General features: G+C 56.5%; 1 protein-coding gene across 1 annotated transcript in view; it reads left to right on the top strand.

Annotated features, from left to right (window-relative positions):
- The window catches only part of LOC137467989 (ribosome biogenesis protein bop1-like), a 63,503-nt gene that overhangs the window by 32,578 nt on the left and 15,470 nt on the right, over positions 1-15,455 (top strand). The gene's annotated exons all lie outside the window — the stretch shown is intronic.

Here is a 15,455-nt window from a genome sequence, read left to right on the forward strand (position 1 = left end):
CTGATGGATCAGGTGGGAGCCTGGCAGCTCATTCCAGGGGCCGGGAATGGCCGGGGATTGGGAATGGGGGCTGGGAGTCACCGGGAAGGGGGGCTGGGGTTCCTTGGGAATGGCCAGGAATTCGTTGGGAGTGGGGGCTGGGATTCATTGGGAATGGGAGCTGAGATTCACTGGGAATGGGAGCTGGGATTCATTGGGAATGGGAGCAGGGGTTCACTGGGAATGGGAGCTGAGATTCATTGGGAATGGGAGCTGGGGTTCACTGGGAATGGGAGCTGGGGTTCACTGGGAATGGGAGCTGGGATTCATTGGGAATGGGAGCTGAGATTCATTGGGAATGGGAGCTGGGGTTCACTGGGAATGGGAGCTGGGGTTCACTGGGAATGGGAGCTGGGATTCATTGGGAATGGGAGCTGGGGTTCACTGGGAATGGGAGCTGAGATTCATTGGGAATGGCCAGGAATTCGATGGGAGTGGGAGCTGAGATTCACTGGGAATGGGAGCTGAGATTCATTGGGAATGGGAGCTGGGATTCACTGGGAATGGGAGCTGAGATTCACTGGGAATGGGAGCTGGGGTTCACTGGGAATGGGAGCTGAGATTCATTGGGAATGGGAGCTGGGATTCATTGGGAATGGGAGCTGAGATTCATTGAGAATGGGAGCTGGGATTCATTGGGAATGGGAGCAGGGGTTCACTGGGAATGGGAACTGGGATTCATTGGGAATGGGAGCTGGGATTCATTGGGAATGGGAGCTGGGATTCACTGGGAATGGGAGCTGGGATTCCTTGGGAATGGCCAGGAATTCATTGGGAGTGGGGGCAGGGATTCACTGGGAATGGGAGCTGGGATTCATTGGGAATGGGAGCTGGGTTTCACTGGGAATGGGAGCTGGGATTCACTGGGAATGGGAGCTGAGATTAATTGGGAATGGGAGCTGGGGTTCCTTGGGAATGGCCAGGAATTCGTTGGGAGTGGGGGCTGGGATTCACTGGGAATGGGAGCTGAGATTCACTGGGAATGGGAGCTGAGATTCACTGGGAATGGGAGCTGGGGTTCCTTGGGAATGGCCAGGAATTCGTTGGGAATGGGAGCTGGGATTCACTGGGAATGGGAGCTGGGATTCACTGGGAATGGGAGCTGGGATTCACTGGGAATGGGAGCTGGGATTCACTGGGAATGGGAGCTGAGATTCACTGGGAATGGGAGCTGGGATTCACTGGGAATGGGAGCTGAGATTCACTGGGAATGGGAGCTGGGGTTCCTTGGGAATGGGAGTTGGGATTCACTGGGAATGGGGCTGGGAGCACTCCAGGTGAGCCGGGGACTCCTGGAAGGTTTGGGATGAGTGGGATTTAGGGATTCTCCCATTCCATGGGCCGGGACAGCTCCGCTATCCTGGGATGCGCCAGCCTGGCCTGGGACAATTCCAGGGTTGTCCATGGAATCCTGGAATGCTTTGGGATGGACAGGATTTTAGGGATTCTCCCATTCCATGGGCAGGGATGGTTCTGTTATTCTGGGATGCTCCAGCCTGGCCTGGGACAATTCCAGGGTTGTCCATGGAATCCTGGAATGCTTTGGGATGGACAGGATTTTAGGGATTCTCCCATTCCATGGGCAGGGATGGTTCTGTTATTCTGGGATGCTCCATCCTGGCCTGGGACAATTCCAGGGTTGTCCATGGAATCCTGGAATGGTTTTGGCTGGAAAGGATTTTAGGGATTCTCCCATTCCATAGGCAGGGATGGTTCTGTTATTCTGGGATGCTCCAGCCTGGCCTGGGACAATTCCAGGGATGTCCAGGGAATCCTGGAATGGTTTTTGGTTGGAAGGGATTTTAGGGCTCATCCCTTTCCATGGACATGGACAGCTCCCGCTATCCCGGGATGTTCCAGCCTGGGATTCTCTGGGAATCCCATCCCAAAATCCCTGTATTCCATGGGAAGCCATTCCCTGGGTGCTGTCCCTCCAGCCTGCATCCCAAACCCCTCTCCAGCTCTCCTGGAATATGGAAGGGATTTTTGGGAATTCTGGCGGCTGGGGGAGCCTCACCTTCCTGGCACAGCAGGATTTGGGAACACTTGGATCCGTATCCCTCCCCTGGCACTCCCAGAGCCATCCCGAGTGGGATTTTCAGGAATATTCGCCCTGGAATTCCGGACTGGAGTTGCCATTCCCAGCTGGAATTCCCATCCCTGTGGCTGTGGGGTTGGAGGCACGGTTAGGATGGAATCCCCATTCCCAGGATTTCCCATCCCTGTGGATGTGAGATGGGGACACGGCTGGGATGGAATCCCCATTCCCAGGGATTTTCCAACCCCAGCAATTCCCTGGTTCCCTGGATCCGGAGCGGCCGGTGGCTCCGGGCAGCTCCGTGGGTGCATTCCAGAGGCCGATTCCCGGGGCAATCCCGCTGGATCTGCCCCGGGAGCTGGGAATGAGGCAGAATCCTCTCCCAGGAACCTCCAGCCTGGCCAAAATTCCCAGTTTGGAGCTTCCTTCCCCAGTTTGGGTCTCCCGGGCCCGCAGGGAAATCGGGAGCAGCTCCCGGCCCTTGGAGCGAGCCCCGGGATGGCCGCGGATCCCAAAATTCCTCCGGTGCGGAGCCATCCCGGGCCGCGGGCCCGAATTCCTGAATTCCTGAATTCCAGGAGCCGGGCTGGCAGCGGGAGCGGGCTCGGGGCCAATCCCGCGGGAGCCAAGGCCGGGACGTGCGGATCCAGGAGCCTCCGCTGATTTCATGGAGCAAAAATGTCCCGGAAAATCCCGGGCCAGGCCCCGGCGGGGGACCGGGATGGAGCCGGGAATGCTCCCGGGATGGGATGGGGAAGCTGGGGAAGGGCCAGGAGCCGGGGGAAAAGGGGACAGGAGCCCCTCGGGATCTGTGGGATCAGGGAATGCTGCGCTTCCCGTGGCATTCCGGGCCGGATCTGGAGGCTTTTCCCGCTCCAGCTGAGCCCGGGGGGGAGCAGCCGGGACTGGAATGTGGGGCTGGAAAAGGCCGGGAACAGGGAAAGGACCAGAGGGAACGGCCTCGGGTTGGGATTTTTGGGAATATTCCCCTGGAAAGGGCTGGAATCCCCGTTCCCAGCTGGAATTCCCATCCCTGTGGGTGGGGGATGGGGACGCGGCTGGGGGTGGATTTGGGAGGCTCTGGGGACTTTTCCAAGCTCAGCAATTCCCTGATTTTCTTCCCGTGGACCCAACATCCTTCTCCCAGGAATCCTCCTCCCTCGCCAGCCCTCCCCACATTCCCAGACCCCCTCGGTGCCGGCGCCTTTGGATAATCCACCACGGGAATCACTCGGGATCAGGGGCCCAGGGAATCCCACGGGAATCACTCGGGATCAGGGGCCCAGGGAATCCCACAGGAATCACTCGGGATCGGGGACTCAGGGAATCCCATGGGAATCCTGATGCTGGGGCTTATCCTGGTTCTCTGCTGGATCTGACTCCTGTCCCAGTTCCGATCCCGATCACATCCCAGTTCTGATCCCAATCCCATCCCAGTTCTGATCCCGATCCCATCCCAGTTCTGTTCCTGATCCCGATCCCATCCCAGTTCTGATCCCAATCCCATCCCAGTTCTGATCCTGATCCCAATCCCATCCCAGTTCTGATCCCAGAGCCCATCCCAGTTCTGATCCCGATCCCATCCCAGTTCTGTTCCTGATCCCGATCCCATCCCAGTTCTGATCCCGATCCCATCCCAGTTCTGATCCCGATCCCAGAGCCCATCCCAGTTCCTCCCCCACCTGCTGCCCCACATTCCAGGCCTTTCCCTCGCACACCGATTTGGGAACACACCTTCGGGAAGCGCTGGGGTTCGTTTCCCCAGGATTTCCCAGATTCCTGGTTTTTACCTGCTCCTTCCGGCACAGGGAATGTCGGTGCTGGCTGGGAATGACCTGTGGGAAAGGGGAAGGGAAAAGGGGAAAAGGAATAGGGAAAAGGGAAAGGGAAAATGGGGAAAGGGAAAAGGCAAAGGGGAAAGGGGAAAGAGAAAATGGGAAAAGGGAAAGGGAAAAGGAAAAGGAATATAGAAAAGGGAAAATGGGAAAAGGGAAAATGGGGAAAGGGAAAAGAGAAAATGGGAAAAGGGAAAGGGAAAAGGAAAAGGAATATAGAAAAGGGAAAACGGGAAAAGGGAAAATGGGGAAAGGGAAAAGAGAAAATGGGAAAAGGGAAAAGGAAAAGGGAAAATGGGAAAGGGGAAAGGGAAAACAGAAAATGGGAAAAGGGAAAACAGAAAATGGGAAAAGGGAAAAGGGAAAGAGAAAATGGGAAAAGGGAAAAGGAAAGCGAAAAGGGGAAAATAAAAGGGAAGGGGAAGGGGAAAAAGGGAAAGGAAAGGAAAGGAAAGGAAAGGAAAGGAAAGGAAAGGAAAGGAAAGGAAAGGAAAGGAAAGGAAAGGAAAGGAAAGGAAAGGAAAGGAAAGGAAAGGAAAGGAAAGGAAAGGAAAAAGGAAAGGAAAGGAAAAGAAAGATGGAAAAGGGGAAAGGGAAAACGGAACAGGAGAAGGGAAAGGGGAAGGGGAAAGGGAAAAGGAGAAGGAAAAGGGAATAGGGGAAAAGGAAGGGAAAAAGGGAGGGAAAAAGGAAAGGAAAAAGAGAGGGAAAAGGAAAGGAAAAAAGAGAGGGAAAAGGGAAAGGGAAAAGGGAGGAATTCCCTCAAGGATCATGAGCCAGATTCCCGAGTAATGACACAAAATCCGGATTTAATTAATTCCCACATCAACAACATGAAATTCCAGCATGTGATTGATAATTCCCAAAAAATGCAGCCCCCGCACCCCGCGCTCAGGGATCGGTGCCGGGATCGGTTCAGGGATTGGTTCCAGGATCAGTTCCAGGATTAATTCCAGGATCAGTTCTGGGATCGGTTCAGCGATTAATTCCAGGATCAGTTCTGGGATCAGTTCCGGGATTAATTCCAGGATCAGTTCCGGGATCAGTTCAGGGATTGGTTCCAGGATCAGTTCCGGGATTTATTCCAGGATCAGTTCTGGGATCAGTTCAGGGATTAATTCCAGGATCAGTTCAGGGATTGGTTCCAGGATCAGTTCCGGGATTAATTCCAGGATCAGTTCAGGGATTAATTCCAGGATCAGTTCTGGGATCAGTTCAGGGATTGGTTCCAGGATCAGTTCCGGGATTAATTCCAGGATCAGTTCTGGGATCAGTTCAGGGATCAGTTCCGGGATCAAGCCGCTCCAAGCAGGAAGTGAATCCGGGAAGTGGCTCGGGGAGAGCCAAAAGTTCCATGAGCATCCACGGATCCCAGGGCAGGGATTCCCAGGGATTCCTGGAGCAGCTCCAGGAGATCCAAGTGTTCCGTGGGGAGGAATCCCGGCGCAGGATTCCCGAGTGGATCAGGATATCCAAGTGTTCCGTGGGGAGGAATCCCGGCGCAGGATTCCCGAGTGGATCAGGAGATCCAAGTGTTCCGTGAGGAGGAATCCCGGCGCAGGATTCCCAAGTGGATCAGGAGATCCAAGTGTTCCGTGAGGAGGAATCCTGGCGCAGGATTCCCGAGGATTCCTGGGTGCATCTGGGAGGTCCAAGGGTTCCTTTGAGCATCCATGGATCCCAGGGCAGAGATATTCCCAGGGGTTTTCGGAGTGGATCCCAGAGATCCAAGTGTTCCGTGAGCATCCGTGGATCCCAAGCTGGGGATTCCCAAGGATTCCCAAAGAGCTGTGGGAGATCTGAGTGTTCCGTGAGAGGAATCCCGGGGCAGGGATTCCTGGAGTGGATCCAGGAGATCCCAGTGTTCCATGTGCAGGAATCCTGGGACAGGGATTCCCAAGTGGATCTGGGAGATCCAAGTGCTCTGTGATCAGGATCCCAGGACAGGAATTCCTGAGGATTCCCGGAGCAGATCCAAGAAATCCAGGTGTTCCATGATCCGGAATCCCGGGGCAGGAATTCCCAAGGATTCCCGGAGCGGCTCCGCCGTCCCTGGGGCTCTGTGGGTGCATTCCCTGGATATCCCGGAATTCCGGCACATCCTCCGTGTCCTGTGGGATCCGCTGGAATGTCGGTGCTGCTCTTCCCGCGGGATCCGGCAGGAAAACGTCCCTGGATCCGGGAATCCACCAGCGTGGCTTTCCCCTGCTCCGGCCGGGATTCCCGGCTGGAATTCCCGGCTGGAATTCCCGGCTGGAATTCCCGGCCTAGCTCCGGAGCTGTGCCGTCTTCCTGTCCCGGTCTTTGCTCTGCGGGAGGGAAAGGAGATGGGATCAAACCTGGAACTGGGAATCCTGCCGGGATCCCCTTCGATCCCCTTCCCAGGGAATTCTTCTGGATCCTGTTCCCAGGAATCCTCCCAGGATCCCGTTCCCTGGGAATCCTCCCAGCATCCCTTCCCATGGAATCCGCCTGGGATCCCATTCCCAGGATCCCATCCCCGGTTTTTTGGGATCCAATTCCCGTTTTCCCCGTCCCAGCCTCCCCCGTTTCCCATCCCCGGTTTTTTGGGATCCAGTTCCCATTTCCATCCCCGGTTTTTTGGGATCCAATTCCTGTTTTCCCCGTTTCCCATCCCCGGTTTCTTGGATCCAATTCCCGTTTCCCGTCCCCGGTTTCTGGGATCCAATTCCCATTTATATCCCCATTTCTGGGGTCCAGTTCCCATTTCCCAACCCCAGTTTTTTGGGATCCAATTCCCGTTTTCCCCATCCCAGCCTCCCCTGTTTCCCATCCCCGTTTTTTTGGGATCCAGTTCCCATTTCCCATCCCCGGTTTCTCGGATCCAATTCCCGTTTCCATCCCCGTTTTTTTGGGATCCAATTCCCGTTTTCCCCGTCCCAGCCTCCCCTGTTTCCCATCCCCGGTTTTTTGGGATCCAGTTCCCGTTTCCATCCCCGGTTTTTTGGGATCCAATTCCCGTTTTCCCCGTCCCAGCCTCCCCCGTTTCCCATCCCCGCACGTGCGGCTCCGGCTCTCCCTCCCTTTGTTCCCCTTGCGGGTGGGAAGGGGAGGGAAAAGGGGGAATTCTGCTCCGATTTCCCAGATGTTCAATCCCCGGGAGCTCGGGGCCGTCTGGAGCGGAAACGGGGATTGGGAAAATCCCGCCGCACTTTTCCCTCTGCCGGGACCGCGGCCCCCGATCCCGGGATTCGGGCAGGGTTTGGAAAAGGGGGGAAAGCGGGAGCGGCTCAGGGAAGCTCCCGGCTCTGATGGTTTGGGAAAATTGGGAATTGCCGCTCCCTGCGCCCAAATCCTGGATTTTTCCATGGAAATCCTGGACGTGGGGGTGATGCCGCCCTGGGGAAAAGCCGGAGCGGCTCAGGGAAGCTCCCGGCTCTGATGGTTTGGGAAAATTGGGAATTGCTGCTCCCTGCGCCCAAATCCGGGATTTTTCCCTGGAATTCCTGGACGTGGGGGTGATGCCGCCCTGGGGAAAAGCCGGAGCGGCTCAGGGAAGTTCCTGGCTCTGGGGTAATTTGGGAATCTCATGGAATTTCTGCTCCCTGTGCCCAAATCTGGGATTTTTCCATGGAAAACCTGGATTGGGGGGACCCCGTCCTGGGGAAAATCGGGAACGGCTCAGGGAAGTTCCCGGCTCTGGCGTAATTTGGGAATCTCATGGAAGTCCTGCTCCTTGTGCCTAAATCTGGGATTTTTCCATGGAAATCCTGGATGGGGGTGCAGCCCTGCGGGGGGAAAAGCGGGAATTGCTGAGAGAAGCTCCTGGCTCCGGGGTGGTTTGGCAATCTCATGGAATTCCCGCTCCCTGCGCCCAAATCCGGGATTTTTCAATGGAAAACCTGGATGTGGGGGTGATGCCGCCCTGGGGAAAAGCCGGAGCGGCTCAGGGAAGCTCCCAGCTCTGATGGTTTGGGAAAATTGGGAATTGCCGCTCTCTGCGCCCAAATCTGGGATTTTTCCGTGGAATTCCTGGACGTGGGGGTGATGCCGCCCTGGGAAAATCGGGAACGGCTCAGGGAAGTTCCTGGCTCTGGGGTAATTTGGGAATCTCATGGAATTTCTGCTCCCTGTGCCCAAATCTGGGATTTTTCCATGGAATTCCTGGATGTGGGGGTGATGCCGCCCTGAGGAAAATCGGGAACGGCTCAGGGAAGTTCCTGGCTCTGGCGTAATTTGGGAATCTCATGGAAGTCCTGCTCCTTGTGCCTAAATCTGGGATTTTTCCATGGAAAACCTGGATTGGGGGGATCCCGTCCTGGGGAAAATCGGGAACGGCTCAGGGAAGTTCCTGGCTCTGGGGTAATTTGGGAATCTCATGGAATTGCTGCTCCTTGTGCCTAAATCTGGGATTTTTCCATGGAAATCCTGGATGGGGGTGCAGCCCTGCGGGGGAAAAGCGGGAACAGCTCCGGGGTGATTCGGGAATCTCATGAAATTCCCAGTCCCTGTGCCTAAGTCTGGGATTTTTCCATGGAAATCCTGGATGTGGGGATGTGGGAAGTGCCTGGAATCTCCGGCTCCGAGGGCTGGGATTGGGATCTGGGGGAGCTTCCCTGCCCCTCTGGATCCGGGAGGGTTTTCCTGGAGCTCCAGAGAAGTTCTGGTCCCGAATTCCAGAGGGACCCAAATCCCTGCTCCCATCCCAAATCCCTGATCCCAAATCCCAAATCCCTGCTCCCATCCCAAATCCTTGATCCCAAATCCCAAATCCCTGCTCCCATCCCAAGTCCCTCTGTACGGATTTCCTTGAGAAGCTGTGCTGGGATTTTCCCTAGGGTTCCCAGGATTTCCTGTTTTCCGGGATTTCCCCTTTCCCGAGGTTTCCCCTTTTCTGGGATTTCCCATTTCCCGGGGTTTCCAGTCCGTTCCCTGTGCCAGGAGGGTCAGGAAAGCTCCCGGAATGGCACCGGGATCGGCCGTTCCTGTCGGATTCCGGGCTGGGAATGGGATCGGAGCTGATCCGGGCCCCGATTCCTCCTAGATCCCAGTTCCCTCTGGATCCCAATATCCTCCTGTATCCCTGGAACCTGGATCCCAAATCCCCTCTGGATCCCAATTCCTTCCATATCCCAATTCCTCCCTGGATCCCAATATCCTGGATCCCAATTCCCCCCTGCATCCTGAGGAGATTCCAGGTGGGAATTCCTTTATCCCAAAACCCCTCCGGATCCCAATTCCTCCCTGGATCCCAAATCCCCTCTGGATCCCAGTTCCCCCCTGGATCCTGAGGTTCCAGAGGGGAATTCCTTTATCCCAGTTCCCTCCGGACCCGGCTCCCCTCTTTCCCCACGGAAGGGGCCGGGATCCCGAGGATCCCAAAGATCCCAAGGATCCTTCCCACCTTTCCCATTTTCCCACCTCAGTCGCTCCCTGATCCCGGGAAAACCTCTCTGGATCCCAGATCTCCTGGAATTCCAGCTCAGAATTCCCTCAGCACTGTTGGGATCTGGGAATCCCTTTATCCCCAGATCCCGTTTTTCCAGTCCTGGAGCTCCCCCAGCCAGAATTCCTGGCCGGGATTGGGAATTGTTGGGATCTGAGCAGATCCCGGCTCCCCCAGTGTGGAAAATCCCGGGAAAGCTCAACCCTTCCGCAGGGATCCGGGTGGGATGTCGGGAACACCGGGGCTTCTCTCCCCATTTGGGAATTCCAAGGAATTCCCAGGATTGGCCGCCCACCTGTGCCACTCCTGCTGCAATCCCGACCCCAAATTACCCCAAATTATCCCAAATTTTCCCATTTAACCCTTGGATTCCGGCCGGGAAATCGCCCTGGATCGGCTTTTTCCCGAGCTTTCCCGGGATTTGGGCTCGGCCCAGAAATCCCTGGGATGTTCCCAGATCCCAGATTTCCCCCAGAAATCCCTCTCAGCCCAGCCCACCCCACTTTTCCCTCCTTTTCCTGCTGCTCCTGCTTTTCCAGGGAATGGGGTGGCACCGGGATCGGACCCCGTGGAGCCACAGTTTTGGGATGGGGGGAGGATTTGAGGGACGAACCTGTGGGATTTTCGGGACAGGAAAAGGATTTTAGGGATCTCTGGGGCAGGAGGAGGATTTTAGGGATCTTCGGGATGGGGAGAGGATTTGAGGGAGAATTTTTCGGGCAGGGTGGATTTTAGGGAGCCGATCCCACGCTTTGGGAAGGCTCCTGCTCCAGCCTGGAATCCTGGAATGCTTGGGGTTGGGAAGGGCCCTAAATCCCACCCCATTCCCATGGGATCAGGCGCTCCCATCCGTGGAAAAGCCGGGTTTTGGGGCGGGATCGGACGCTCTGGGGTGATCCCGAGCCCGGGAGCCGTTCCCGGCCCGGCGTTCCCGGCTCCCGAGGGGCTGGATCTCATTTCCTCGGCCTTGTCCGACACCCTCGGGATCAAAGAGCGGGACGGGATTCCCTTCACACCCGAAAAGCCCCGAATCCGCGGGAGCGCATCCCGGAAAAACCCGGCACGGATCGGGAGTGGCGCCAGCCCCAATCCCAGCCCCGATTCCAGCTCTAATCCCAGCCCTAATTCCAGTTCTAATTCCAGCCCTGATTCCAGTTCTAATTCCAGCCCCGATTCCAGCTCTAATCCCAGCCCTAATTCCAGTTCTAATTCCAACCCCGATCCCAGCCCTAATTCCAGCCCTAAATCCAGTTCTAATTCCAACCCCAATCCCAGCCCTGATTCCAGTTATAATTCCAGCCCCAATTCCAGTTATAATTCCAGCCCCAATTCCAGCTCTAATTCCCAACCAATTCCAGCCTCGATTCCAGTCCTAATTCCAGCCCTGATTCCAGTTCTAATTCCAATTCTAATTCCAGCCCAAATCCAGCCCCAATTCCAGTTCTAATTCCAGCCCCGATTTCCAGCTCTAATTCCAGCCTCGATTCCAGTCCTAATTCCAGCCCAAATTCCAGCCCTGATTCCAGTTCTAATTCCATTTCTAATTCCAGCCCAAATCCACCCCCTATTCCAGCCCTAATTCCAGCCCCGATTCCAGCCCCGATTCCAGCCCTAATTCCAGTTCTGATTCCAGCTCCAATTCCCGCTGTGGTGGGATTTTACAGGAATTGATTCAAAAATAAGGATGGGGATTTATTGGGATTTATGGCAAATTGACACCGGGAATTCACAGGAATTTATTTAAAATTAGGGATGGGGATTTGTTGAATTGGTCCGAAATTAGTGATCGAAATTTTGGGGATCAATGGAAAATTAAGGAGGAGGATTTATTGGGATTTGATGTGGAATTGGTGATGGGTTTTTGTAGGAATTGATCCAAAACTGAGGATGGGAATTGTTGGGATTGGTGGAAAATTAGGGATGGGGATTTATAGGAATGGATTTCCCTGGATTCTCCCCTTTCCCCTGCATCCCTCACTTCCCGGAGTGGCTTCCCACGGGTTCCTTGGGATACTGGGAAGGAATTCTCCCCTGTGAGGACGCTGAGGCTCAGGGGTGGAATTCCCAGAGAATCCAGGGCTGGAAAAATCCCTGGAATGCTGGGATGGGATGGGATTGGATTTAGGGTCCGCTCCCAGCTGGAGCGTTCCCGGATTCCCGAGCCTTGGGAAGGGCTTGGTTCCGGGTTCTTGAGCGCCAATCCCAGCCGGAATGAGCTGGGATCCCATTCCCAACTGGGATGAGCTGGGATCCCATTCCCAACTGGGATGAGTTCAGATCCCATTCCCAGCCGGAATGAGCTGGGATCCCATTCCCAACTGGGATGAGCTGGGATCCCATTCCTGGTTGGAATGAGCTGGGATCCCATTCCCAGCTGGGATGAGCTGGGATCCCATTCCCAACTGGGATGAGCTGGGATCCCATTCCCGGCTGGAATGAGCTGGGATCCCATTCCCAGCTGGAATGAGCTGGGATCCCATTCCCGGTTGGAATGAGCTGGGACCCCATTCCCAACTGGGATGAGCCGGGATCCCATTCCCGGCTGGAATGAGCTGGGATCCCATTCCCGGCTGGAATGAGTTCAGATCTCATTCCCGACTGGAATGAGTTCAGATCCCATTCCCAGCTGGAATGAGCTGGGATCCCATTCCCAACTGGGATGAGTTCAGATCCCATTCCCGACTGGAATGAGCTGGGATCCCATTCCCAGCCGGAATGAGCTGGGATCCCATTCCTGGTTGGGATGAGCTGGGATCCCATTCCCAAGTGGGATGAGCTGGGATCCCATTCCCGGCTGGGATGAGTTCAGATCCCATTCCCAACTGGGATGAGTTCAGATCCCATTCCCAACTGGGATGAGTTCAGATCCCATTCCCGGCTGGGATGAGTTCAGATCCCATTCCCAACTGGAATGAGCTGAGATCCCATTCCCGGCTGGAATAAGTTCAGATCCCATTCCCGGCTGGGATGAGCTGGGATCCCATTCCCAACTGGGATGAGCTGGGATCCCATTCCCAACTGGGATGAGTTCGGATCCCATTCCCGGCTGGAATGAGCTGGGATCCCATTCCCAGCTGGGATGAGCTGGGATCCCATTCCCAACTGGAATGAGCTGAGATCCCATTCCCGGCTGGAATGAGCTGGGATCCCATTCCCGGCTGGAATGAGCTGGGATCCCATTCCCAACTGGGATGAGCTGGGATCCCATTCCCAGCCGGAATGAGCTGGGATCCCATTCCCAACTGGGATGAGCTGGGATCCCATTCCTGGTTGGAATGAGCTGGGATCCCATTCCTGGTTGGAATGAGCTGGGATCCCATTCCCGGCTGGGATGAGTTCAGATCCCATTCCCGGCTGGGATGAGCTGGGATCCCATTCCCAACTGGGATGAGTTTGGATCCCATTCCCGGCTGGGATGAGCTGGGATCCCATTCCCGGCTGGAATGAGCTGGGATCCCATTCCCAGCTGGGATGAGCTGGGATCCCATTCCCGGCTGGAATGAGCTGGGATCCCATTCCCAACTGGGATGAGCTGGGATCCCATTCCCAGCCGGAATGAGCTGGGATCCCATTCCCAGCCGGAATGAGCTGGGATCCCATTCCCGGCTGGAATGAGCTGAGATCCCATTCCCAACTGGGATGAGCTGGGATCCCATTCCCGGCTGGAATGAGCTGGGATCCCATTCCCGGCTGGGATGAGTTCAGATCCCATTCCCAGCTGGGATGAGTTAGGATCCCATTCCTGACTGGAATGAGCTGGGATCCCATTCCCAGCTGGAATAAGTTCAGATCCCATTCCCGGCTGGGATGAGCTGGGATCCCATTCCCAGCTGGGATGAGTTCAGATCCCATTCCTGGTTGGAATGAGCTGGGATCCCATTCCCGGCTGGAATGAGCTGGGATCCCATTCCCAGCTGGGATGAGCTGGGATCCCATTCCCGGCTGGAATGAATTGAGATCCCATTCCCGGCCATTCCCAGCAGCCTGGGCAGGGCCATTCCCAAGGCCTGGGCTTTTCCCAAATTCCCCTTTTCCCAAATTCTCTTCTTTCCCAAACCCCAGAGCTCTCGGCCTTTGGGAATGGTTTGGTTGGGAAAACTCCGGAGTTTGATGAGCCAAAAATCCTTCCCGAGGGCTTTTCCCTGCCCTCTGGTTTATCCGGGATCAGCCCGGATCCCGATCCTGCCCCTCTGCGCTTGGAATCGCCCCGTTCCCGGGGATGGGGGGGTGGGGCTGCTTTGGGGAATTTGGGATTTGGGATGCGGCAGGAAAATCCCGCTGGATTTTCCCTGCTGCACCTGCAGGGAACTCCCAAAATCCAGGGGAACTGGGATGGCCAGGGCGGCTCCCAGTGTCTCCAGGAGCTCTGGAATGGGGGAACTGGGAGCGCTGGGATTGGGAGACGGGGATCCCTGGCGCCGGAAAACTGGGAGCGCCGGGATTGGGAACTGGGAGCACCGGGATTGGGAACTGGGAGCGCCGGGATTGGGAACTGGGAGCGCCGGCACTCGGGGACTGGGTTCCCGAGGACGGAGTTTCTGGGAGCTGATCCCAAATCCGTGTCCCGGTCTCTGCCCGCTTTTCCAGGGCCCTTCCCGGTGCCCATTCCCGGCTCCTCTCCCGTCCCTTTTCCTGCGGCTCCAGAGAGGATTTTCCCTGGATATTCCATGGACTTTTCCACGGATTTTGGAGCCGCCTCTGGCAGGCTCTGCTGTCCCTGCAGCTCCCAGCGGGAGCTCCTCGGAATTCCCACTCATCCCATCCCTCCCCGGGATCCCAGGAGTGGGCAAACACCGGGACAAACCCAGGAATCGCCGGGATAAACCCGGGAATCGCCGGGATAAACCCGGGAATCGCCAGGTTTTTTGGGAAGCCTCATCTTCCAGCGGTGCCTCCGCGCGGGAGCTCCTCATTCCGGATCCCCAATTCCCGGGACACAATTCCCTACATCCCCACGGCATTCCTGAATTCCCAGGACACAATTCCCTGCATCCCGCCGCTGCCCCTCGGAGTGGGCAAACACTGGGATAAACCTGGGGATGGCGGGTTTTTTTGGGAATGACGGGCGCTCATCATTCCCAGCCCGAATCCCAAATCCCAGCGACACCATTCCCTCCATCCCGGCCCAAATCCCGGGCCCTCATTCCCTGTGGGATTCATTCCCGAATCCCAGTCCCCAGTCTCCTTTATCCCTGCAGCATTCCCGAATCCTGGGACACAATTCCCCACATCCCCACGGGATTCATTCCCGAATCCTGGGACACAATTCCCCACATCCCCACGGGATTCATTCCCGAATCCCGGGCCACCATTCCTTCTATCCGCTTGCCATTCCCAGTGTCCCGGACCCCATTCCCCGTGGCATTCCCAGTATCCCGGACCCCATTCCCCGTGGCATTCCCAGTGTCCCGGACGCCATTCCCCGTGGCATTCCCGGTATCCTGGACCCCATTCCCTACATCCCAAACCCTCCAGAACTCACGAGCTTCTGCTGCTTGCTGAGGCAGAAGGTGCAGATCTGCCGGGGCTGGCCATCCCGGGATTCCCAAATCCTCATTCCCAGTATCCTGCTCCCGGTATTCCCGCTATCCCTGCGGCATTCCCGCTATCCTGGACCCCGGCACTCCCGGTATTGCCGGTATTCCCGGTGTTCCCGGCTCCACTCACCATTTTCCGCTGGTTGCTGAGGCAGAAGGTGCAGATCTGCCGGGGCTGGGCATCCCGGGATTCCCAAATCCCCATTCCCGCTATCCCGGACCCCGGTATTCCCGGCGTTCCCGGCTCCACTCACCATTTTCCGCTGGTTGCTGAGGCAGAAGGTGCAGATCTGCCGGGGCTGGGCATCCCGGGATTCCCAAATCCCCATTCCCGCTATCCCGGACCCCGGCACTCTCGGTATTCCCGGCTCCACTCACCATTTTCCGCTGGTTGCTGAGGCAGAAGGTGCCGGGGCTGGCCATCCCGGGAGCCCTCATTCCCACTATCCCGGACCCCGGTATTCCCGGCGTTCCCGGCTCCACTCACCATTTTCCGCTGGTTGCTGAGGCAGAAGGTGCAGATCTGCCGGGGCTGGGAATCCCGGGATTCCCAAATCCCCATTCCCAGTATCCTGCTCCCCAGCACTCTCGGCACTCCC

This window comes from Anomalospiza imberbis, unplaced genomic scaffold, assembly GCF_031753505.1.
Source record: "Anomalospiza imberbis isolate Cuckoo-Finch-1a 21T00152 unplaced genomic scaffold, ASM3175350v1 scaffold_94, whole genome shotgun sequence".
NCBI lineage: Eukaryota > Metazoa > Chordata > Aves > Passeriformes > Viduidae > Anomalospiza > Anomalospiza imberbis.